The 24,865-nt window shown below is 43.0% G+C and overlaps 1 pseudogene; it reads left to right on the top strand.

The window, feature by feature from the left end:
• The first annotated feature begins 19,819 nt into the window (after positions 1-19,819).
• LOC146811308 (uncharacterized) overlaps positions 19,820-24,865 on the top strand; it is a 37,382-nt pseudogene continuing 32,336 nt past the window's right edge.

A 24,865-nucleotide genomic window follows, 5' to 3' on the forward strand; every position in this document is an offset into this window, starting at 1 on the left:
AAGTCTCAGCTCACGCCAGCTCTGCACAGAATGTTCCTCGGCGCTACCATCAATACCACCATGGTCATGGCTTTCGCCTCCGCCGATTGGCAAACACGGATCCTGCAGCTCGCAGCTTCCATCAGATCAAAGCGGTCCGTTTCAGTCTGCATATTGAAGTCCTTTCTGGGGATGGCGTCCTCCTGCATTATTTTGATCCCACATTGCAGACTGAAGAGTCGTCCCATTCAAGAGGAACTAGACAAGCAATGGCGTCAGGTCTCCGGTTCTTTCAGCGACCGGATCTTCGTAACCGCTCGCATGGCTCAAGCTCTGCACTGGTGGACACGTCCTCGCAACATCGCAGCTGGAACTTCTTTTCTGGCGACAGCCCCGGAACTCGTTCTTACCACTGATGCCTCCCTGGAAGGGTGGGGCGAGCACCTTCAGGATCTGTCCATCAAGGGCAAATGGACTCTGTCTCAACGTTCCTGGCACATCAACAGACTGGAACTGATGGCAATTTTCCTTGCGCTCAAATTCTTCCGGCTCCAGCTTTAAGGGGAGTCAGTGCTCATTCAGACGGACACCACCACCAGCATGCACTACCTGAACAAGCAGGGTGGGACAAAATCTCCGCTGTTTTCCCAGCTGGCTCAGAAGATCTGGGATTGGGCCATACTCCATCGGATCACGCTCACTGCAGTCCACCTGCCCGGCATTTCCCACATTCTCGCGGACGCACTCAGTCGGTCAACGTCATCGACCCACAAGGGAAAATTGCACCAGCCGACTCTAGACTTCGTCTTCAGCCTTTGGGGTCGGCCGAACCTCGATCTCTTAGCAACTCCACAGAACAGCAAATGCCAGTCTTACGCAAGTTGGCTTCCCCACAGAGGGCCCTTTCGATGGACTGGTGCAAGATATTTGCCTACGCTTTTCCGCCGATCCCTCTGATTCCTCGGGTGTTGTGGAAAATGCGGAGACAACCATGCCACATTCTCCTGATTGCTCCACGGTGGCCTCGGCAGGCATGGTTTCGGAGTTGCTGCTCCTCTCTCAGTGCGAGCCCATCCTTCTTCGCCCTCGGCCAGACCTTCTAACAATGAACAACGGTCGGATCTGCCATCCGAATCCCAGTTCACTCAAATTGTCTGCTTGGAACCTGAGCACCTTGAATTTGCTCACTTGAACATTCCACCTGCCTGCAGGGAAGTTCTGGCCAGGGCGCGGGCGCCTTCCACGGTGAAGACCTACAAGCTAAAGTGGAAGCGCTTTGTCACTGGTGTTCGTCTGTTCACATCCACCCAGTGCACGCCTCCCCGGCACAGATTCTGCCTTTCTTTCTGCAGTTGGCACAGTCAGGATTGTCTCACTCCACCTTAAAAGTCTTTCTAGAGGCAATCTCTCGCTTTCGTCAAGACGGCTTTTCCTCTCTCTATTCATCTAGAGTTATTCAGCAATTCTTTAAAGGTCTGTTCCGGATGTTCCCGCCCATTCGGCGTCCTCCACCCACGTGGTGTCTTAACATCATATTGGCTCAGCTCATGAAGGCGCCCTTTGAGCCAATCCATTCAGCAGATTTCAAATTTTTGACATGGAAGGTCGCTCTCCTGCTTGCACTGACTTCCTCTCGCAGAGTAAGTGACATTCACGCCTTTACAATCCAACCTCCTTTTCTTCAATTTAAATCGGACTGTGTTATCCTCCGCACTAACCCAGCTTTCATGCCAAAGGTGCCGTCCGATTTTCATCTTAATGAACCCGTAATTAAAAAAAAAAAATCCTCATCCGCAATCTCCAGCGAAACACAGTCTACACTCTTTGGACTTAAAGAGGTGTCTCAAGTTTTACATCAGCAGAACGGCACCCTTTCGCAAGTCTGATCAAGTGTTCGTTGCTTACGGGCGCACCTGTAAGGGTCATTCTGTTACCAAACCAACAATTGCACGTTGGATTTCTTCAGCGATATCTTTCTGCCATCAGAAGGCTGGCAAGCCTCTTTCTTCTGGAGTGAGGGCGCATTCTACGAGAGCAATGTCCTCCTCCACTGCTTTATTTGCTGGTGTGCCCATCCATCAGATTTGCCGGGCAGCTACATGGTCCAGCAGGCACACGTTCACGAGGCACTACTGCATGGATTCAATCAATGAAGCGGATACGGCTGTGGGCCAAGCAGTTCTTCGGAATCTCTTCAAATAAGGTGAGCCTCTGTTACTTCCCTCCTCCTTGGGTTGTTATCAGTTGCGTATTTTTATCATGCAATGTCATTGTAGTTCATGCAACATTGATACGGCCTCTTCAGGCTGCAGAGTACTGCTCTCTATTCTATTCAACCATGTGAATCTATGAAAGACACCCCAATACTGGAGAAGAACAAATGTTACTTACCTGTAAACTGTGGTTCTCCAGTATTGGTGTCTATCATAGATTCACATGCGACCCACCCTCCTCCCCTCAGAGGCTCTCTTCTCCTCATTAGACTCTTTTTGTCACTCTTGTGCTACGAAAATCTGAGGGCCTGAGCCTCTGAGGAGAAGGTTCTTGAGGGTGCTTGTGCCTGATTGGCTAGAGTTTGGACTATAAAAACGACATGGATATGTCAGTAAAGTGATTCTTTGTTCTCAATGCTTTCCTATGTGTCAATGTTATCCTATGGTACTTTTGACTTGATATGTTATTTTGAACTATATAAGTTTATTTAGATATGTATTTTATTCTTATATGGTTTATGTATGTATCTAGATACATGAGACTTATTGCTTTTTATGTACCGTGGGACTCCCACTTCGACGACGGGGAATATTCAAGCATGTGAATCTATGAAAGACACCAATACTGGAGAACCACAGTTTACAGGTAAGTAACATTTGTTCTTCTTCATTCTCATGTGAGTATGGATTAACCTATCACGGCTGCCATAAATGCTTTGAGCAACAGCACCTGTTTACCTTAAAAATATCCAGCAAAATATTCCTATCACTTAAGTGCCTCAAACATTCCTTTTGTTACCATCATTGAGTTGGATGATCTGTGATTCCCAACTAATACTGCAGGCTAGAATTAATTATACAAACAAATCAATGGGTAGTAGTGGTTTATCATTCCCACTTCGTTAGCATGCCTTTGTTTGTTGTGGGCATAGTGTGGTTAACACAATTGCTTGTAAGACAAAATGGTGCTTTTATGTTATATACACCTTACTACCCAGGGTGTGGCTTACATTCTGGATCCTAGACACCAGAATGTATATAACTATTACAGAGTAAAACCAAAGCACTCAAACAGAATTATAAATTAGTATAAGGTCAAAACGTTAAGGACTTGTTTTTCACACCAATAGTACAATTTATTATCTTGCTTTAGAACTTGTTTGATCTTTGGTACAATCAAAAAGTTCACAGTTTCTTTCTTCAGAAAACAGCCAACAAGCGTTTCGTCACACAGGGACTTTTTCCAAGTCTGTGATATTTTACAAAAAGAAAGTATGGGTTGGAATATGTTATTTCTTGGGAAAACAAATAAAAGACAAAAGAAGAATGTGGAATGAAAACTGAAAATGAAGAAAAGGGACAAGAAAGTAGATAAAAAATAAGTCAGTCTCCAATTTGTAGTATCCGAAATGGCATGTTGTCCAAATAGTAATAGTTAGAGAATCCAATCCCAACATTGTGTCCAACAGTGCGAAGATGTTTTTGAAAACAAATCCTCAAAAGTGAAAAATGTAGACAAATTTGTGAGCCTCCAAACACTAGGAATATATAGAAAAAGTGTAGAACCAGTGAAATCAAAACGTCAACCGTTGTTGAGAACCTCAGTGAATGTGAAGGTCTTTAAAGTTACAGACCCAATTGCCCAATAAGACCAACCTCATATAATAGATGTGAAAGATCAAAAGTCCAAGTAGTAGAATCCAAAATGGTCGTTGGTACCTGCTGCAGCGCCTCTAAGCAATGGTGTTCCACACTACGTATTATGGCAACACACGATGCTAGTAAGAAAAAACAAGTTGGCAAATGTCAGCACAAGAAATTCAATTGTCAAATTAACCCCAGGGGAATAATGGCTGTCTAATCCTGAGAAAATTCAAACTCACATGGAATCAACAGAGGTGGGCCTCACAGACTGTTTAGAGATATGGTAAAAATTCACAGTGTCAGGTTGTTAAATGATCAGCTCACCGTAGGAGAGAAAAAAAAATTGTAAGGAATTTATGGCAAGAGCATAAAACCAGTAATATCAGTGTCAGCATGTATTAAGAACCTGAATGAGAATAAAGGTCTTACAAGTTAAAGATACAAATGCCCAGTAAGACCAACCTTATATATTAGAAAAAAAAGATCATGAGTCCAAGTAGTAGAATCCAAACACGGTCGGTAGGTGTCTGCTGAAGCAAGGGTGTTTCACACGTTGTAGTATGCGCAAACTGTTAAGAAATGTGGTATAATCAGGTTGTTATACGATCAGCTCACTGTATGAGAAAAATGTGTCATAGTTAAAAAGTAAAGAAAAACACTACACTGTGAATTGGTTAAAAAAAATAAGAAGAGCTTACCAATAGAGTAATGGAGGGTTTCGAGATCCCCAACTACTGGCGCAATGACGTGTAGAAATAGAGTAGATTTCCCAACTAAATAGAGAGAGCAGTTTCAATGAAGGGATTAATAAAACCAGTATTCAGGGTTAAAACAAAAATCTATCTATGGAAGTTCTTTTCACACAGGTCTTACCTAAATTAGTAGTTCTCAAATTGAGAGTTCTTTGTGTGTTATCATGCGATGGAGTCCGTAGTAAGCTTCAATCTGAAACATATATGTGACAAATAAAAAATGAAATAGGCCACCAGTATTGGCATTATATATAACATGGCTAACTATGTCTCTGGGTCCCTATTGGTTTTCAAATGGGTTTCGAAAAAAGTTAAAGCATACATGAGATGTAATTCCCTTTGTTAGGTAATGTATGTAAGCTATGCAGAAGGGACCCATCAGTGAAAAGTCAGAATACAATGAGCCATCAGCACATGGCAATAAAAATAAGTCACAACCAACTGTGGCTGCAGATGCTTCATATCAAAACAAAAGTTGTGAAAAAATAAACATACATAGGAAAGTTCACAATGTGCAGTATCCCGTACATAAAAATGGGGCTTCGTGCAGAGGGCTTACCTATGCGAAATGATGTCCCCGTCTCCGTGAGAGCCGAATCGCTGTTGTGCACATCCTATTTAAATGAAACATTATGTACGTAGATGTAGTAGAAAGTGAAAGGGGACTCCATTTAGGCAGAGTCACTGAGAAAGTAATGCAAATCGTGTCCATATTTGAATGTGTTGAGGTTAATGATTAAAAGGGACTTCATTACAACCGGGTTCATTAGAACGTAAAGAAAACCACCCGCCATCTTTTTAGGACGAGAGATACTTCTAAGTATTAATGTGAATAAAAGTAAAATGAAAAGTTAATTTATCATCATGAATATACGGGATTCCATTGGTCAAAGTCCCTAAGAATGTTATGAAAAGATTATGGCCATATTACTGTGGGAATCGATATGCTCCTATGTTTAGACACAAGTTGTCTACAAAAAAGAAAATAAACAATTGGACAATTAAAAAATATCCAAATCATGATGAAAGTATGTCTAATGAACAAGACAATTTTAAGTCCAAAAGTGTAGTTGAAGTAATGTGGATAGTTGAAGGTCTAGTTTTTCCACAGGTATCCCATGAAGAGTGGTTGAAGTTAGAAAAGTAGAGAGTGGAGCTAATGAGGAAAATATACCCAATTCTGTGAAACCAATTGACAATGTATCAGTTTTTAATTTGTCTAATTATGATCTATCTGTTGGTAAGACCAATGTACTTAGTAAAGGATCTAGACCTAACTTTAGACAGATTCCCATAGATTTGTACCAACTCCTACAATGCATAAAATTAAAAACGTTTTTGGAAGAGAAACAGATGGTGTCTGCACCTATTGTATCCCATCTGGACTGTAACAGATCTATCTAGGATGTTCAAGATCTGCATGTACTGTTTCCGTAGATGAAAGTGTATGTTCTGCTCCTGCAATGTTAGATATGCTGTCTGACTTGGACATAACCTCCAATCCAAATATAGATAGTGGGTTAAAACCTAAGTCTACATTTGTACCGATGATATCACCTGTAAATTTGATAGATTCCTTTTACACGGCAGTCACACATGACCTATATGCACTCGAAGACAAGTATTTGAGGAAACACAAACCTTTTAGTGACAATCTAACTAGAGAAGAACGCTCAGCACTGGCCACAATTTCAAAAATACCCGATATCTTTATAAAAGAGGCACACACGGGGGGAAATATAGTGGTAATGCAAAACACAGACTACAACAAAACAATAGAGAGACAACCAGCAGATGGACAGACTTAGATCAGACTGTAGTGTAATCCATTATATAACATCACTAAAAACATTGAAACCTGACCAGCCCATTGGTGGGATCAATGTCTCATTGCTGATGTAGAATTTAAATACATGTTTAATCCTGTACCTAAGGCTCCTTGTAGGTACATACTATAGAAGATCCACAAGGGGGGTGGGTTTCCCCTGGCAGACCTAGCATTTCAGGTATAGGCTTCCGACAGAACACATTTCTGAATATATATTGATGCTTCTTTTCCAGGGGATACTCATCAATAGTCATAAGCACTGAATAATCCCCGCTCCGTGTGCGGGACCCCGGAACATATACAAAAATACATATATATGTGTATGTTTAGAACCACAAGTACATAGTACTTCCAAAACATACATATATACATGTATACACATATAAGAATGCAGCCTAAAATATGTCCAATAGACTGAAATGCCAAAATTACATGGATCTCTACTATAAGAAAATAATATCACATGTAAATAATGTAACATAGAACATATACTGCAGCAGTGTTCCACAACAACCCTTTATTTTTATAAAGAAAAACAGGTAATTGCCGGCGATTTGTTCCTAGGCTGCATAGATGAATAATCATCACAATATAACAAAAAACTGGCACCTTGCATTTAAGGCTTCAGAGAACCTGGACGCCGTGTCTTTAAGACCTCAAGGAGCCCCCTGCTCCCATCATGCACCACAGGGGACAGGCAAGTTCTTTTTCCCTGCTCCCTCTGTGAGGATCCTGGAGCTTGAGCTCGGCCTTCTTTTACTTTTTCTGTCAGAAATTGATTTTCTGCCACTTTATTCAACATTTTTCTTGGCTGGTATTAGTTTCTAACTATTTTCTGGCATTATCTTTTTAGGTCAGAAATGCCAGCTTTGCTTAACAAATGTCCTTCCTGTGGAAGAAAATGGCGAAATCCGACCTCACTCTGTGTATTGTGTGTTTGCCATCCTCACACAATCCACACAAGTGTTACTACTGTTAACAATTTTCTAAAAGATCTCTGCGTGACAGAGGAAAGATCAGACTTCATGCATCGATGGAGAGAGGAAAAACCAAAAGTGGCCTTGAATCTCATTCCAAGAAGCCCTCCTCTCATGGACAACACAAGAAGTGTAAATGTGCTTCCCCAGCTTCCAGAAGACAGCAGATTACAGAATGCTCGCCGTCAGCGTTGAAATAGGCGTCAGGAAAACGAGAAAGTCATTCTACGACGTCGAGGGACAGATCGCCATCGAAGAGACGAGAACCGTCGTCGACCAAAAGTAAGTCGACATCGAGACATACTTCGGACTCGAAGTATGTGAGTGAAGGCAGATCTAAGTCGCTGTCAAAACTTCCGTCGACAACGAGACACCGGTCGACGTCGAGATCTCCGCCTCCTTCTCGAAGGTCGGAGTCGAGAGGATCGATGCCGAAAAATCCCTCTCCGACCCACAGACTGGCACGATCGACGTTCGACGACGAGGAAGTCGACGTCAAAAGCACCACATACCTGCCGACGTTTGACGTCGAGAAGACCGACGTCGAGAGCATCATCGCAGAGACACGAATCTTCAAGTGTGTCTCCACAGCGGTCGACGTCGGAGGTGGTGTTATCTGGGTCGACGTCGAGGCAGCGTTCGACGTCGAGGGAGTGGATTGTTGCCACTTCAGGAGATGCACCAGAAAAACCAAGATCAACGTCGAGGACACAGCTGTCGACGTCGAGAGAAGTGTCATCTTCTCCTGGAATCAACATTATACAAGTCACACCGAAGGGATCTCCCGCTCCAATTGAAAACTCTCCTACTAACTTATCGCCACGATGGCTAGAGAGTATTCGACACTGGAAAGTGCCGCCTAGAGTTCCGGGCGTGGAATTCTCGTCTCTATTGCCACCCAGAGTCTCTGGAGGACCCCTTCCATGCAGGTCCCCAAGAAAGTCTCGATCACGGGTGAAAAGGTGTTCAAGATCAAGAGGGCGTTCAAGATCTCGCCGCTCTCCTACTCCTAAAAGAAAACGTAGATCTCCAACCACAACTACGTCAACAAGGTCTTCCATTAGAGATTACTCTCCTACTCTATCCACTACACCCTCGTCCAGGGTGTCCCCGATAGACGATCTTGGAACGTTTAATGAAGTCCTTTGCAGGGGTGCCAACAAGCTCAATATCACTATGTTTACACCTCCAGTTTCCACGTCAGTCATTTTTGAAACTCTACACCACAGGTCTTCTGCAAAGCCTCTGCTACCTTTGATACCAGGTCTGCTACAACCAGTAATGCAAACCTTCCTTACCCTGGCCACGGTGGGTTCAGTTCACGGTTATCTAAGAAATATAAGGCCCCAGAGCAGGACCCGTTTTTTCTTCGCGCAGTCCCACCTCCAGACTCAGTGATAGTGGATGCAGCCAGGAAAGCACATTCAGCTACATCTTCTTCTATTGCCCCGCCAGAGAAGCACAGCAAAAATATGGATTCTCTGGGCAAACGAGTGTGCAATACATCGGCTTCGGTGATGAAGGTGGCCAGTGCTTCCGCCATGCTGGGTCGGTATGATAGATCTCTCTGGGATTCTTTGGCGAGTTTTACAGGAATCTGCAGAAGGAAGATCAACAGGACTTCCAAGAGATATTACAAAAAGGCGGACTGGTAGCTAATCAGATTATCAGTGCAGCCACAGATACATCTGACTTGGTGGCCCGTGGATACTCGCATGGCATCTGCTCAAGGAGATCGGCATGGCTTCGTCTTACGGGGCTAAAACCTGATGCACAAAGAAGGATAACAAACCTCCCATTCAATGGATCCTCTCTGTTCGGCTCCCATGCGGATGACGAAATGTCCAAGATGAAGAATGACTTGGACACTTTGAAAGCTGTTGGCTTAGAAAAGTGGAAAGAGTTTAGGCGTAAATTTCGTCCCTATGATCGACGCTTCTCAACATAGGGTTCAAACCCCTCAGTGGAACACGCAAAATCAGGGTCAAGGTCAATCCAGGTCCCATTACCAACAAAGATGACGGGAGAGGATCTACAAAACAGCAACATAACGTTCCTAAACAATCAGCAAAACAATAAGGGATGGCTTCCTCCATGCCCGTTGACCACTCCGGTGGGAGGAAGTGTTATGTTACACCTGGAGGAGTGAGAGAAGTTAACAGAGGACAAGTGGGTTTTGAATATTATGCAGAATGGCTATCTGCTCAGGTTCAAATCCCCACCACCATCAGTTCCTCCACAGCAAAGGCCTCTTCAAAGCACCACTCTTTACAAGCAGAAGTAAACGTGCTCCTGCAAAAACATGCCATAGAAAAGGTCCCTATTCCACACAGAAAGCAAGGGATTTATTCTCACTATTTTCTGGTTCAGAAAAGAGGTCCTACCAGAGAATACAGACCAATACTCGACTTAAGACTGCTGAATAAGTACATGCGCAAAGAAAAGTTTTGAATTGAGGCTTTACATCAGATATTCCCTCAGCTTCATCAGGGAGATAGGATGTGTGCAATAGACTTGCAGGACGCATACTTTCATATTCCAGTGTCCATAAAACATGATAAATTTCTACGATTCCAAGTGTCTGCCCAACACTTTCAGTTCAAAGTTCTCCTGTTCGGGCTCAAATCAACCCCCCGAACGTTTTCCAAGTACATGGCAGTGGTGGCAGATTTTCTTCGCAAGCAAAGGATATTCATATACCCCTATCTGGACGACTGGCTTCTGAAGAGCTCGTCACCTGCTCTGCTTCAGAGTCATCTCTTGTACTGTCTAAAACTACTAAACAGGTTGGGCCTTCATGTAAACTACAAGAAATCAATCTTCAACCCATCTCAGAAGATTCACTATTTGGGTGCCTTACTGGATACTGCTGAAGCAAGCCTGTGTCCTTCGGAGGAGAGGTTATCCTCAATTCAAGAGAAATGCAACAACCTTCTTCTCATGCAGTATCCCACAGTCAGGCAGGTGTCATCACTGCTGGGATCGATGGTATCATGCATCTTCATCGTACCAAATGCCAGGCTGAACATGCGTCCGTTGCAGCAATCTCTGGAAGACCAATGGATGCAAGTGTCAGGGCGCTGGGAGGATCAGCTGCTTCTCTCCCAATCGGCCAAGGATTCCATCAAATGGTGGATGAAGAGATCCAATCTGATGAAAGGAGTTCCCTTTCACCTGGACCCTACTGCACAAATGATAGTAACGGATGCTTCACTCCAGGGATGGGGTGCTCACATGGGGGTTCTTCAAGTTCAAGGCCTGTGGTCAGAGACAGAACAAACTTACCATATCAATTTCTTAGAGTTGAGAGCAGAGCACTTGGCTCTCAAATCATTGTACCCGTCACTTCAATCTCAGTACCTTCTGATCCAAACGGACAACACGACCACGATGCATTACTTAAACAAACAGGGAGGTACCCAATCGAGGCCTCTTTCTCTCGAGTCTCAAAGCATCTGGAAGTGGCTTCTTGCAAGCTACTTGAACATTCTGGCAGTGCAGCTCCTGGGGACTCGCAATGTCCAGGCGGACGCCTTGAGCAGAGAATACGTAGAAGCTCACGACAGGTCGCTCAACGACGAAGTCATTCAAAGCATCTTCTGAAACTGGTGAACACCAGACATCGACCTGTTTGCAGATGCAGTAAACGCAAAATGCCCCGTCTTCACATCCAGGTTTCCCCAACCAGGATCTCGGGGCAATGCCCCTTTGATAAATTGGTCTCAGACATTACTGTAGGCCTTTCCGCCATTTCCGTTGATTCCCACAGTGATTAACAAGTTTTACAGGACCAATTCCAGGATGATCTTGATAGCTCCGGAATGGCCGCATCAGTGGTGGTACCCGGATCTCCTTCAGCTATCAGAAGTCCCGCACAGGAGGTTACCATGCCGGCCAGATCTACTATCCAAGAACAAAGGGAAGGTATTCCACCCCAATCTACCATCCCTACGGTTGACGGCATGGCTCCTGAAGTCCTTCGATACGGACACCTAAACTTACCTCCAGTATGTATGAACATTCTTAAAGAGTCCAAGAGGCCTTCCACTAGACAGTCCTATGCTTTTAAGTGGAAGAGGTTTTACTTATGGTGCATGAACAATGGTAATGATCCCGTCCGGGGTCAGGAACAGGTGCTTTTACCATATTTACTGCATTTGGCCAAATCTGGTTTGAAATTTTATTCTATTAAGTTGCATCTTGCAGCTATTACAGCGTATAGAAAATCACCTAATCAAATTTCCTTTTTCAAAATACCTGTGGTCAAAGAGTTTCTCGAGGGATTAAGAAAGGTTTACCCTCCAGTTAGAGTTCCTTCGCCTCCTTGGGAGCTCAACATTGTATTAACGAAATTGATGAGTGCTCCTTTCGAGCCTATTCATAAAGCTTCTTTACAAAATTTGACATGGAAAACTGCTTTTCTAGTGGCTATCACCTCTGCTTGCAGACTAAGTGAGATCCAAGCACTATGCTGTAAAGAGCCCTATACTGTTTTTCATGCAAACAGAGTGGTTTTAAGAATGCATCCAAGTTTTTTACCCAAAGTCGTCTCGGATTTCCATATTAACCAGACAATCACTCTCCCCACTTTCTTCCCTTCAAACCCTCCGAAAAGGTCCCTTCACTCTTTGGATCTTAAGAGGGTTTTGAAGTTCTACTTAGACAAAACAAAAAACGTGAGGAAAACGGACCGACTGTTTATAAACTATGGGTCCATAAATACTGATTCTGCCGCTTCGAAAAGATTTATCTCTAGGTGAATAATGTCTTGTATATCTTTGTCCTATCAATTGGCCAATAGAGTCCTTCCTGGCAAGCCTAAGGCCCATTCCACCAGGGGAAAGGCTTCTACCACAGCTCTTCTTAGAAACATTCCTATGGCAGAGATTTGTAAAGCAGCCACGTGGCGCTCAGTGCATACTTTCATACGCCATTACTTTTTGGACTCTGATACGTAGGCGGATGCCTATTTCTGGCAAGCCTCACTCAAAAATCTGTTAGGATAATTACTTATTAGATGCTATGTTGAAGATTATTGTGACTGTTTGCTCATCCGCGAGGAAGTGGGTATGGGCTTGCTACTCTATTCAGTGCTTATGACTATTGATGAGTATCCCCAGGAAGAGAAGGATAAGTTACTTGCCTGTAATCCTAGTACTCTTCCAGGGGTATACTCATCAAAGTCATAAGCAACCCTCCCGCCTCATCGGATGAGCATTAACAGTGTGATAATGTGTTATTTGCGTTTGATATCCTGGTTACTACATGTGAGTACGCCGTACAAAAAGAACTGACCCAACTGTAACATGTGGTGCATGATGGGAGCAGGGGGCTCCTGGAGGTCTTAAAGGCACGGTGTCCAGGTTCTCTGAAGCCTTAAAGGAGGCAAGGTGCCAGTTTTTTGTCATGCGGTGATGATTATTCATCTATGCAGCCTAAGAACAAATTGCCTGCAATTACCTGTTTTTCTTTATGAAAATAAAGGGTTGTTGTTAAACACTACGGCAGTAAATCAAATCAAAATAACTTTATTCGGTTACTATACAAAGTAAACCATAAAAGCACAATTCATAAAAATCTCATTAAAACAGTCCTTGGGCGTCTTTTGTACATAATATTACATCACAATTGATTTCCGTAGTGTACATTTTTTTTTTTAAAAGCAGTAATAGAGGCAATGGTAAATTCATTGTCAAGATATTGTAGTGCAAGAAATGCTCGACGGCATTGTCTCAGTCCCTGTCGTTTTAACACTGGCATAATCCATCTTTTTCTCGGAGTAAGGTAACATTTACAAAAAAACAGGATATGTCAGGAGGATTGTCACCCGGGCATTTACATAAGATTCTGGACCAATTGTTACGTTCAGGGAAACTTAGCGCTCTATAAATGATGTTCACTCTGAAGTGCGTTAACAGAAATCGCTCATAATCGCTGGTGACTAATAAAACATATGGTTGAAAATTTTCAAAGGCCAGAGTAAGATGATGTGACTGGACCGTTGATTTCTTCATTTCAGACATAGATCTTATTTCACTCAAATACCTCATACAGCTAGCCTTAAGGTAATTTCTATTCAAATTACACATAGTGTATGGTTCCTTATAGTATTCTTGATATCCCAGGCAGCGTGATTTTTTTTTAACATATTCCAGCCATCTGATGTGTTTTACACCCTCCAGCCCCAAAATATCTTTTAAAATTTGACGATTAAAAGCAGTCTCTTCTGTGGTCCACACCCTATGCCAGAGAAGGACTGGCTGGATCTTAATCACATCCTCCAAATAGGGCAGACCAGGTTAGACATAAAATTAGTAAAAGAAGTAACTAACCTTTGAAGGCCTATAGGTGTGCGGGCCATAAGGACCGCATCGTCTGCATATTAGAGTGTAGGGATAGGGCGGTTAGCTATTAATGGTAAATCCCTGCACTCCTTAATCAGACAGGTCTCTAGATCGTTTATATACAATGTGAATAAAAAAGGAGCGAGGACGCACCCTTGCCTAACACCTTTCTTTACACTAAAACTTTTTGTACAATTCCCGTCCTGTCCATAGCGTTCCCTTGCCCCTGCGTAAAGTTGCCTTAAAAAGGAGATCAAAAAAATATCTACCCCCTGTCCCTCTAAAATCTGCCATAATTTTTCATGAACGACGCAATCGAATGCAGCCGTTAAATCGACAAAAGTTAAAAACAACCTTTCTTTTCTAGCATGGGTGTATTTCTCTAATAAAATATGTAGATTCAGTCCCTGTTCAATTGTCCCTCTAAAATCTGCCATAATTTTTCATCCCCCGACCCTTACGGATACCGTATTGTAAATCACTAATAACTTCTTTCTCCTCTGCCAATCCCTGCAGTCGTTCTAATATTATCCGCCCTATAATTTTCACGGTTGAATCCAATAAAGAAATCGAACTATAACATGTTGAATTTGCTCTATCTCCCTTCTTAAAAATGGGGACATTGATAGAGTCATAACAGGTCATTAAAAATCCCTTGGTGCAACATGCATTAAAAACATGCATTAAAAACCCATAAATCCAGATTGGATTTAAATAGGTCCACCAGGATCCCGTCCGGCCCGGGGGCTTTACCGCTACAGCTTGCGTTTATGGCGGCATTGACCTCACTCAAAGTAATATCCAGGGATAATTTTTTTTAAAGGCGGGGGGTCCAGGGCCAGTTCCTTTCGGCAGTATATGTTCTATGTTACAATATTTACATGTGATATTATTTTCTTATAGTAGAAATCCATGTAATTTTGGCATTTCAGTCTATTGGACATATTATAGGCTGCATATTTATATGTGTATACATATATATATGTATGTTTTGGAAGTACTATGTACTTGTGGTTCTAAACATACACATATTCACTTAAAAAACCATAGGTTTCACACATGTTATAGTTAGGTGGACATTTCACTCATAAAAAACCAATGAAATTCCCCCGTTATAGTTATTTCAGATAACTATAACTCGCGCACCCGCAATCCACTGCTCATGACGTCACATATTACATCACTCATGACATGGTCAGTGGCATCACTCATGACATCACTGATGACATCATCCTTGTGATAGAGTGGCGGTCGCGCGAGTTATAGTTATCTGAACTAACTATAACGGGGGAATTTCATTGGTTTTTTACGAGTGAAATGTCCACCTAACTATAACATGTGTGAAACCTATGGTTTTTTAAGTGAATTTGCAAGGTTTTTTAAATGCTAATTCCTAACTATAACGTGTGTGAAACCTATGGTTTTTTAAGTGAATTTGTACGGTTTTTAAAATGCTAAGTTATGTATGTATTATTATATTTTTTTTATTAAGGTTTTTCACAGTGCGGGCACCGTGCTCGCACCCCGCGATTTAAAAAAAAAAAATGTTTTTTTCACCTTTCGGGGTCCTTCAGGGACCCCCTGACAAAGGCTAGGGGGTCAGGAACTCTCTACCCTGCCCCCTTTTCACATTCGCCACCTCTCTTTTTCAGTGTCGCACCCAAAACAAACAAAATGGCGGCTGACACTTCCTGATTTCGACCGATTCGAACGTTGACTGACATGTAACCACCAATCAGAATTACGCTCGTGCACGTAAGGGTGCGCGCACATAGATATTTATGTACTTTTAACTGCAATTTTGTCAGGAACTACTGTACAGATTGACTCCATATATGCAAAAGGCACATGCCTGACCTGAGGACTACCTCTCTGCCAAATTTCAAGTAATTCTGTTCAGCCGTTCGGGCTGTACCTTCGACTAAAGGTCCTATGGGAAAATGCATGGAGAAAACGCTTTTTGGGACCCCCCTTTTTTCTCGGCCCCTGCTTGACGAATCACCCCGAGACTTTCAGGGAAGGAGCTGAGCGGAGCGCCCCATTAGTTTTGAAAATTTCGCGAGGATTCATCAACCGGCGCCAAAGTTTTTCAAAATAGAATTTTCAGATTTCCTATGGAAACACGGTCCTAACTATAACTATCTACTGGCGACCGCCAGTAGATAATATATGTATTTTGTATATGCTCCGGGGTCCCGCACATGGGCGGGGATTATTTAGTGCTTATGACTTTGATGAGCATACCCCTGGAAGAGAACTAGGATTACAGGTAAGTAATTATCAATTTTTAAAACCTCTGGTCCAAAACCTTCCGTCCTACATATGAGACACTAAAGATCTTCTTAACAAATTAGAGACATTGACTTTGTGAAGGAATTTTAATTTGTAGCTTTGGACGTCAGCTCTTTATTCTATTCTATTCCTCTTATAAAAGGTATGGCAGCTCTTTCATCCTCTGTTTCCTTAGAGATCCACAGTATGAACATACACTAATGATCTTACACTTGACTCGATTAATCTTAGAAAAGAACATCTTTCTACACAGTGGCAACTGGTTCCAACAAGCATCTGGTGTTGGCATGGGCTCAATTTTCTCCATCGTTTACAAATTTATACATGAGAGTCTTTGAAAAACAAAATGTATGGCCAGCATGTCCACCGTAAAGTACATAACATATCATGTACTGAGGACGATATATTGATGATATTTTTATCATATTGACTGGCAACAACATACAGCTGGAGGAATTTATTCGATACTTGAATGTTAACACATACAATTTACGTTTCACACATCAAGTGAACAACAAAGAGACTGAATTCTTATACATGGTACTGTACACAGATGGCAAGAAAATGTGCTCACAACTGTTCAGGAAACCCACAGCTTTTAATTCTATTTTACATGCTACAAGTTCACACCCTAGCACACAGATTAATGTGATTCCTCTGGGGGAAATTACATGTTTGAGGCGCAACTACAGTGATGACAAGATCTTTCTTCAGGAAGTACAACTACTTGAGAATCGCGTTTTACAGAGAGGATATTCTGACAAATCCTTGTTCCAGGCTAGGAGTAAAATCATGATCAAACAATGACATTCTCTTTTGGTTGACAAAAGAAGAAAACAACTGAAAAAACTAAAAACCAACACTGAATAATCAATATAGCATACAGAGCCACAATGTTACCAAAGTGCTGAACAGACATTGGCACCTCTTAAGACTAGATCCTGTATTGTCCAAATTTATTGCGCAGAAACCATAATATTATACACGGTAGGGGCACCAAACTGCGCAACATTCTTTGTCTCAGTTTCATCCCTCCCACTACTCAACCAAATGGGAAAACATGGTTAGCTTAAAGGCCTAAAGGTTTCTTCAAGTTCATGCAATGCAATGTGATGAAATGAATGAAACGACAACATCTGGAAACTGGAGCATGTCCTTTTAATGGCAACCACCAGAGGTCCCGGGTAGACAACTGGTAACATACACGGTCTCTGGTACACTGGCCCAGAGTTCTCATGATGCACCTAACATTCTCTTAGGTGCATCATCACTACTTAAAAGAGATAGTTACAACACTTCTTCCCCTCACAGAACAGCAAAAGAAAGGAAGAAGAACGGAAAAAAAAAATAAACAACAATTTATGGCAAGTATTAACAAAGGGTAAAAATACTTGGTGAGGTTCTTGTTACTTCCCCCCCCCAGAGCGGGTGATAAGATGAGTTTAGAAGCTGATATACTCCACGGCTCCCCGCCCTCCTTCGCTTACTATTCAGAGTGAGATCGTTGTGGCAGGGAGGCCGAAGGGAGGGGAAATGTCACTAGAAGATATCCTCACTTCTATGAGGGAAGAGATCAGGAACGGGTTTCAGGTCTCTAATGGAAATCAGAATGAGATTCGGGCAGCTTGCGAAAATTTGGAGAAGAAAGTCGACGGACTGTATGCAAGAACTGAATCTCTGGAGGGCTCAGTGGGGGTACTTAAGAGCACCTTAGAGTCAGCAGAGGCAAAGATTCAAGATCTTCATAAGGAAGGGGACGTTCTGCGGGAAAGGGTTGAATCTCTGGAAAATTACTCCCGCCGTAATAATCTCCGACTCCTCAAGGTGCCGGAAGGCAAAGAAGGGGGGGATCTTAAATCTTTCGTTGTGTCCTTGCTAAAAGACTCTTTAAAACTAGACGAGACATCTGAGGCTTTGATGAAAGATATTCAGCGGATACACAGAGATCCTTTTAGGTTAAATCCCGCCAGATCTAAACCTAGGAAAATTTTGATTAACTTCAATACATATACTCTCAAAGAAACGATCTTAAACTCTGCATTGAAAGTTAAATCATTACAGGGCCCAGACTTTTCTTATGAAGTTCGGTCAGACCTCTCCAAAGTTACCTTGGAGCGACAGTGGGAACTTGGACAAAGGATGGATAAATTTAGAACATTAGGTGCAACGGTGCAAATGAGGTTCCCTGCGTTTCTGCGGATTATGCATAATAACAAAATGCATAACATTAGATCACCAGAAGACGCGGATCAATTACTGGACTCTATTAAGGCCTCAATGGGCGGTCATTAGTTGGGCACTAATCTAGCTTCTCTACATTATTTGAAGGGGAGAAGAAAATGGAGTGGGGAAAAAAAAAAAAAAAAAAAATTAAAAAACATAAATATACACCATGTATATTACGGCAAAATTAAAACCTATAAGTAGCAAGTTTAGAGTAGCGTCTTTTCACCTTTTCTAATATCTTATTTTTTTAATTCTTCTTTTTTTCGACAAGGAGGTTTAGTTTCGTTGGGCTTGTAAGGGGGTGTGAGGGGGGGCGAGGACGGATTGAGGACGTCAAACTGGCTATTCAGCTTGCCAGTTTAAGTTGGGAGGGGTTCTCTAGGGGTGGTGAGGGAGGTAACAGAGGGAAGGGGGCACAGGGTGTAAAGGGGAAAGGGGAAAAAATCAAAAATGGTCCACAAAAGCCAACCTTCTTTGGCTGTTTTTTTTGGGTAGGAGAGGGGGAGGTTTTTTTACTGTACTGTCAGACCACCTTTATTTCTGAGGCAGGGATTTGTGATCTAGGTTTGGCCAGCGGTTTGGGGAGGTTACAGGGGGTGAACGGTCTGATATGAGCTCATTGCATTTCTTATCCTGGAATGTCAATGGCCTGCGCGGGAAGGTTAGAAGAGACCGCATCCTACAATACTTAAGGGACTCTCCCGCACAGGTCATTGCCTTACAGGAGACACATCTTCTTAAAACTGAGATCACGGATATTTTAAAAAATCAGAAATGGATTGATAATTGTGTCGCTACAGACCAATCAGCAAATATAAGAGGGACTGTCTGTATTTTTAAAAAGAATGTCAATGCCAAAATATTAGAGCATAAGGAGGACCACAGTGGTTGATGGCTTATGTTAAGAGTCTCATTAGGTGGAGCTACTTACTCATTGATCAATTATTACGGTCCAAACCAAGATGACCCCTCGTTTCTAGACCTCATCCGAAATCACTTGCTAAATGTAAATGACCCTATCATTTGGTGTGGTGATTTTAATGTCGTGCTGAATCACCAACTCGATAAGTCCCCAAACTCGAGGGCCAGTGTGGCTTCTAAATCCAGGCAAATCCTAATGTCAATAATGGCACAATTGGGTTTAGCCGACATATGGAGGGAAAGGGCGGGGAACAAATTGGGAGTTTCATTTCGGAATCTCAAATACAAGCACAGATCAAGAATCGATTATGCTCTGTTTAGCTATTGTCTTAAAGACTCATTAATGGAGATATCATATCTTCCCTCTCACCTCTCCGATCATTCAGCTATCTCTTTTACTTTGAAGTTAGGCCAGTGGTCAGGACATGTGTCTTGGTCATTCGACCGGTCCATCCTTCATGATGAGGACGAAATTAGTTTTCTAATAGCTGAAACTAAGTTTTTTTTAGAAGTGAATCTAGATTCTACCTCAATCCCCATTGTATGGGATGCTCTGAAGGCTTTTTGGAGAGGGAACATTACTTCTAGAGCCTCCCAGAGAAGGAAGTTATACAGGGAAAAGATCACAAACATAGAAGCCGAAATGAAATCCATAGAACAGCAACTCAGTACCTCTATAGACTCAAGAAGTCAGCAAGGAAAATTAGCCCACTTAAAAACACAATTGGAGTGTATTTTACAGGAAAGGGTGGCTAGCCGATGGGAGGCAAGTAAAAATTCCCATTTTGAGTTTGGGGAAACAGCTGGGAGGATGCTAGCGTGGAAAATAAAAGCAGACCAAGCAAAAAAATATATTGGGCAGATAAATTTGGAAGGCGACCAAAGTCCTCTTACTGCCACCTCCGAGATAGGCAGAGCCTTTCAGGAATTTTTTCAGGCCATCTACAAAGATGATATCATTGATGATCCTTATGCAAGGAATTGTTGGTTAGATAAAATATCCCTGCCGAGTCTCACCCAGCTCCAAAGCAGCTACTTGGAGTCAGAAATAACCGAGACAGAGGTGAGAGAGGCTGTTGGGCAACTTAAGCAAGGAAAGGCAGCAGGCACAGATGGCTTACCAGCTGAACTATATCGTGCCTTGTCCGAAGGTATAATTCCAACGTTGACGGTTCTGTTCAATAGTATTCTGTTAAAAGGGAACAACCCTCCCAAATAATGGAATGAGGCCATCACAGTCCTGATTCTTAAACCGGGGAAAGACCCGACTGATTGCGGATCATACCGTCCGATATCACTTTTGAACAACGACTATAAAATATTTGCGGCCATTATGTCAGCTAGATTGGGCAAGGTTATACCTTCAATAATAAACCAAGACCAAAAAGGGTTTATAAAGGGCCGCCAGTTGGCTGACCTTACGCACGATTTAGTCGGGGCCATAGATATTGCCTCTAGCCTCTCTCTGCCATTAGCCACTTTCACGTTAGACGCAACAAAGGCCTTTGACAGGGTTAGTTGGCCTTATTTGACTGCGGTATTAAAGAAATTCAAGTTTGGTGAGAATTTCTGTCAAGTGATCTCTCTTCTGTACAAGGCTCCATCTGCCAGACTCTTGATTAATAACACCCTATCGGAACCTGTAAATATTACAAGGGGGACAAGACAGGGCTGCCCTCTTTCTCCCCTTCTCTTCAATTTGTACATTGAGCCTTTCGCTCAAGTTCTACGGGAGGAAGTTAATATCCCCTCTTTTAAATATGAGGGGTGGGAAAGGCGGGTAGCTCTTTACGCGGACGACATTCTCATTTTTACAGTAGACCCGGGCTTAGCCTTTCCAACAGTAATTAAGTGTGCAGAAGAATTTGGGCGGATCTCTGGATATGAGATTAACGCCAGCAAAACCGAAATTATGGTGTGGAATATAAACAATACACATCTCAAGGTGACACCCTCAATGAGATATCTCGGTATCCAAATTACTCAAGACGTGGGGAATATTGCACAAATTAATTTGGATCGGGTCTTTAAAGATTGTCAAAAAAAACTAAAAGCGTGGTCCTTTCTTCCACTTACTATTCTTGGTAGAACTAATTTAGTCAAAATGGCTATCCTCCCCAAGTTTACTTTTTTATGTAACACTATCCCCCTGGCCTTCGACCCTAAACAAATAGACAAATTTCAGCGTGAAATAAACTCCTTCATCTGGAAGTACAAAGCCACTAGATTGGCGTGGAAAAAATTACGAAGGAGGAGGGAAAAGGGTGGGTTGGCACTCTCTGATTTACAGTACTATGCTTGGGCTTTCCAACTATCTTACTCCCGTATGCTATTGAAAGTGCCTTCTAATTCCTCGATGGGTCTAATGTTTAAAGCCATGTTGGTTGGGGCGGATCTACCCTGTCAGGGATTTATGTTTAAGTTTGGAGATCAAAAGTTTTTTAAGAAGATTAAATTGAAGTCTCTTCAATCTATGGCCAGTATCTGGGCTCAGATCAAAAAGAAAATAGGGCTGTCTTACTTTTCAAACTATGCCCCGGTGTGGGACTCCCCGGGTTTACCAATGTGTCTGAGGGATGGGTTGGCGTCCCCCCTGATACATGCCGGTATTGCAAGGTGGGGAGAGTTGTTGGTAAATAACGCACTGCTGACATGGGATGCACTAAGTGATAAGGTCGGTCCTGGGCTATCAAGATTTAAATATATGCAGCTTGAGAGTTGGGCTCGGGCTCTAGCTAGGAAAGCTGTCCCGCTGGGTAAATTTAGTAATTTGGAACAGCAGCTTGTCGTCAGGCAGGCGGGCGGCAAGGAGGTGGCTTTTTTGGTATTGGAGCATTCTGGAGGAGGTGGATGGGGATTTTAGCCTCCCTGACCAACTATGGGGTGAGGAGATGGGGCGACAGTGTGAGCAAATATGGCTTACTTCACTTACCATCCTACACAGACTAGTCAAACCTGCGTTGTTAAGGCGCAACCATCTATTCACCGTTCACCGCGCTTATCTCTCTCCTTTAAGACTATCAAAATTTCAGCCAGGAAAGAGATGTAACAAGTGTAACCTCTTGAATGCTTCGGATACACATATGTTTAAGGATTGCCCTTCTATTTGTACTTTCTGGGAGAAAATAAAGGACACACTGGACTCTATACTTAATTGTTCTGTGCGCATTACTCTGTCATTGGTTATCTTTGGCATAGACGAAAACATACTGGGGCAGGCAAGACTCTTCCTTTTTTACGCCATTCTCTTGGCAAGGCGCCAAATATGTAGGTTTTGGGTAGATGCCGTACCTCCATCACATGGAGATTGGCTTTCATCCTTGTACAGTACATCTAAGCTGGACCTGGCTAGACGTGTCAACAAAAAAAATGTGGCCTTTTGGGACCTTCTGTTAAACTGGTCATAGGAACGCCGGGGTTTTTTTTTTTTTTGTATTTTTTTTTTTCTCTTCCCCGGGTCCTATGATTAAGCCTTGGTTACTCTTTGGATCTTGAACGCCGATCTCATGGTTTAACGATTCGCCCCTCCAGGCTGAACAGATCCTTGGATCGAGTAATTAAGCTATCTAGCTTCCCTCACCATGGAGTTATCTTCCGCTACTCTGTGAATTGTGTCCTGGTATGCGAGTCGACTTGAGATCCTGAGTTGTTCTCCCAGCTCGTGACACACTAGGTGGCTGGTGATTCCTACAAGAGGGTTAATGGCAAATGAGGACTAAAAAAAAAAAAGAAAAAAAAAAAAAAAGGGTACAAATACAAAAGTTAAATAACAGTGCTATAGTTAAAATCAACAAAATGAAACGAGACTTCAATATAGTTAAAAATATGTGAAACATCAAGATAAAATGTAACATGAGATCACAATATAGTTATTGAGAACAACATGAACATCAAGTGAAAATGTAATCATTGAAATACGAAGGAGGTTTCCTCCTCCTTTTCTCCAAAGGGAGATGTTCAGAATGAGTCCAAACATGGAAGTTATCATGTAGAATCGGACTCTTCTTTGTAATAACAGAGTCTCGAGCTATAGTGTCATTCCTGGAATCCCCACTTTTGCACTTTGCCAGTCTAGAATTACTCCAAACATCACCACCGTCTAACATTACAACATTTTTCATGAACTTGATGATGCGTTTAGGTCAAAAAAATTTGACTGACCTTTGGGAGACTAAATTGTTTTCTTTACAAAAACTAAATCCCCCATGTAGGAGAGTAGGGTCTGCTTTCTATGCTCACCCCCACTTTTTGCTTTTGCTTTACTGGGTTTCGACTTAGATGTGGCTGTGGACCTGCTAACCAGACCCACAGCCCTGCTGTTCGCTCTCTAAATTAATACTATGTACTATAGGTGCATAACCCAATTGGATATGGATAGGATCACCTTATTGGCCCCTGTACAGTGTACCTTAGGTACCCAGGGCATAGGTGTACCCTAGGCCTACCAGGGGCTGCAGCATATATTATGCCACCCCTGGCCTGGCCTTCCATTGTGACACAACTGGCTGATCACTCAGCTGGGGCAAGGTTGTGTAATCACCCCTTGCTTAGGTGTAGTATTCCTATACCTACCTTATATATACACATGTGTACCTATCAGCCACTCCTATGGCAGGCCTTAACAATCCTGGAGGCAGAGTGCTTGGTAACATGTGAGATAGTGTTCTAGCATGAGCTGAGCCTGTCTGCAGCTTTCGGAACCATGTCCTTATAGCTGTTCTATGATATAGCCTACCATATACTCTTAAAGTGCCTTATAATCTTAAACGGTTATGGTAACTATGGTTTGGCTTTATCAAAACATGTCGTGTAAGGTATCTAACACTTTAGAATAATACCCCGATCCCATTTCTGGGGATGAGGATATTATCCCTCCCTTCTAGAGGGAGAAGACATGTTGAAACCTACTTACCCGGTTAAAGTTAACCAGAGCCCCAGCATCACAAAATGGATGCTGCTGCCACGACACAAGTCTGACCACCTGCTGCTAGGAGTGATCCCGGCACGGGAGGTTTGGACAATAGGTTTCCTGCCTTGGGAGGTGCGAGCACCACCCCAGACAGGCCTTAGTGTATTGGGGCAGGGAGGGATGAAAGAAACAAGACACTGCCTGGGGCACACAAGGTGTCCCATGCATAGTCAAGTTCAAACCGGTGCTGGGGCACTCCAGCCCCAGTCCTGGCGCGAAACTGGACAAAGGGAAGGGGGTGTAACCACCCCCCTCCCAGGCCCCACCCATAAGGCGTGACCTAGCAGGCAACCCAGCCCCCCAGATTGGTATAAGTGTGGTAGCTGGGCCCCAGGAGATTAGATTATCCTGAACCTGCAACTTGAACAGAAACTCTGGACCTTCGACATTCGACGAAAGAAGAAGACTGAAGAATCTCCCTTGTGGCCAAGGAGTGGTCACCCTGTGTGAACAGGCACCATCAAGAGACTTACCCTTTGCTTTGCTGAAGTTCTACGAGGAACCGACTGCAGAGCCCGACCAGAGCCTTGACTTCCAGACTTCTCCGACCCTGATCCACATCCACCGCCGAGCTGAGATCCGTGGAGGCGACGAGAGACGTGGGACCGGCTACCTGGGAAAAGTGGCGAGTATCTTCCAGCGCAGCATCTGAGGCACCCTCGAAGTTGTGCACCGGGGATTGAGAAGCCCCAACCACCATCTGCACCGAAGATCAGCCCC

Source organism: Triturus cristatus, chromosome 7, assembly GCF_964204655.1.
Source record: "Triturus cristatus chromosome 7, aTriCri1.1, whole genome shotgun sequence".
NCBI lineage: Eukaryota > Metazoa > Chordata > Amphibia > Caudata > Salamandridae > Triturus > Triturus cristatus.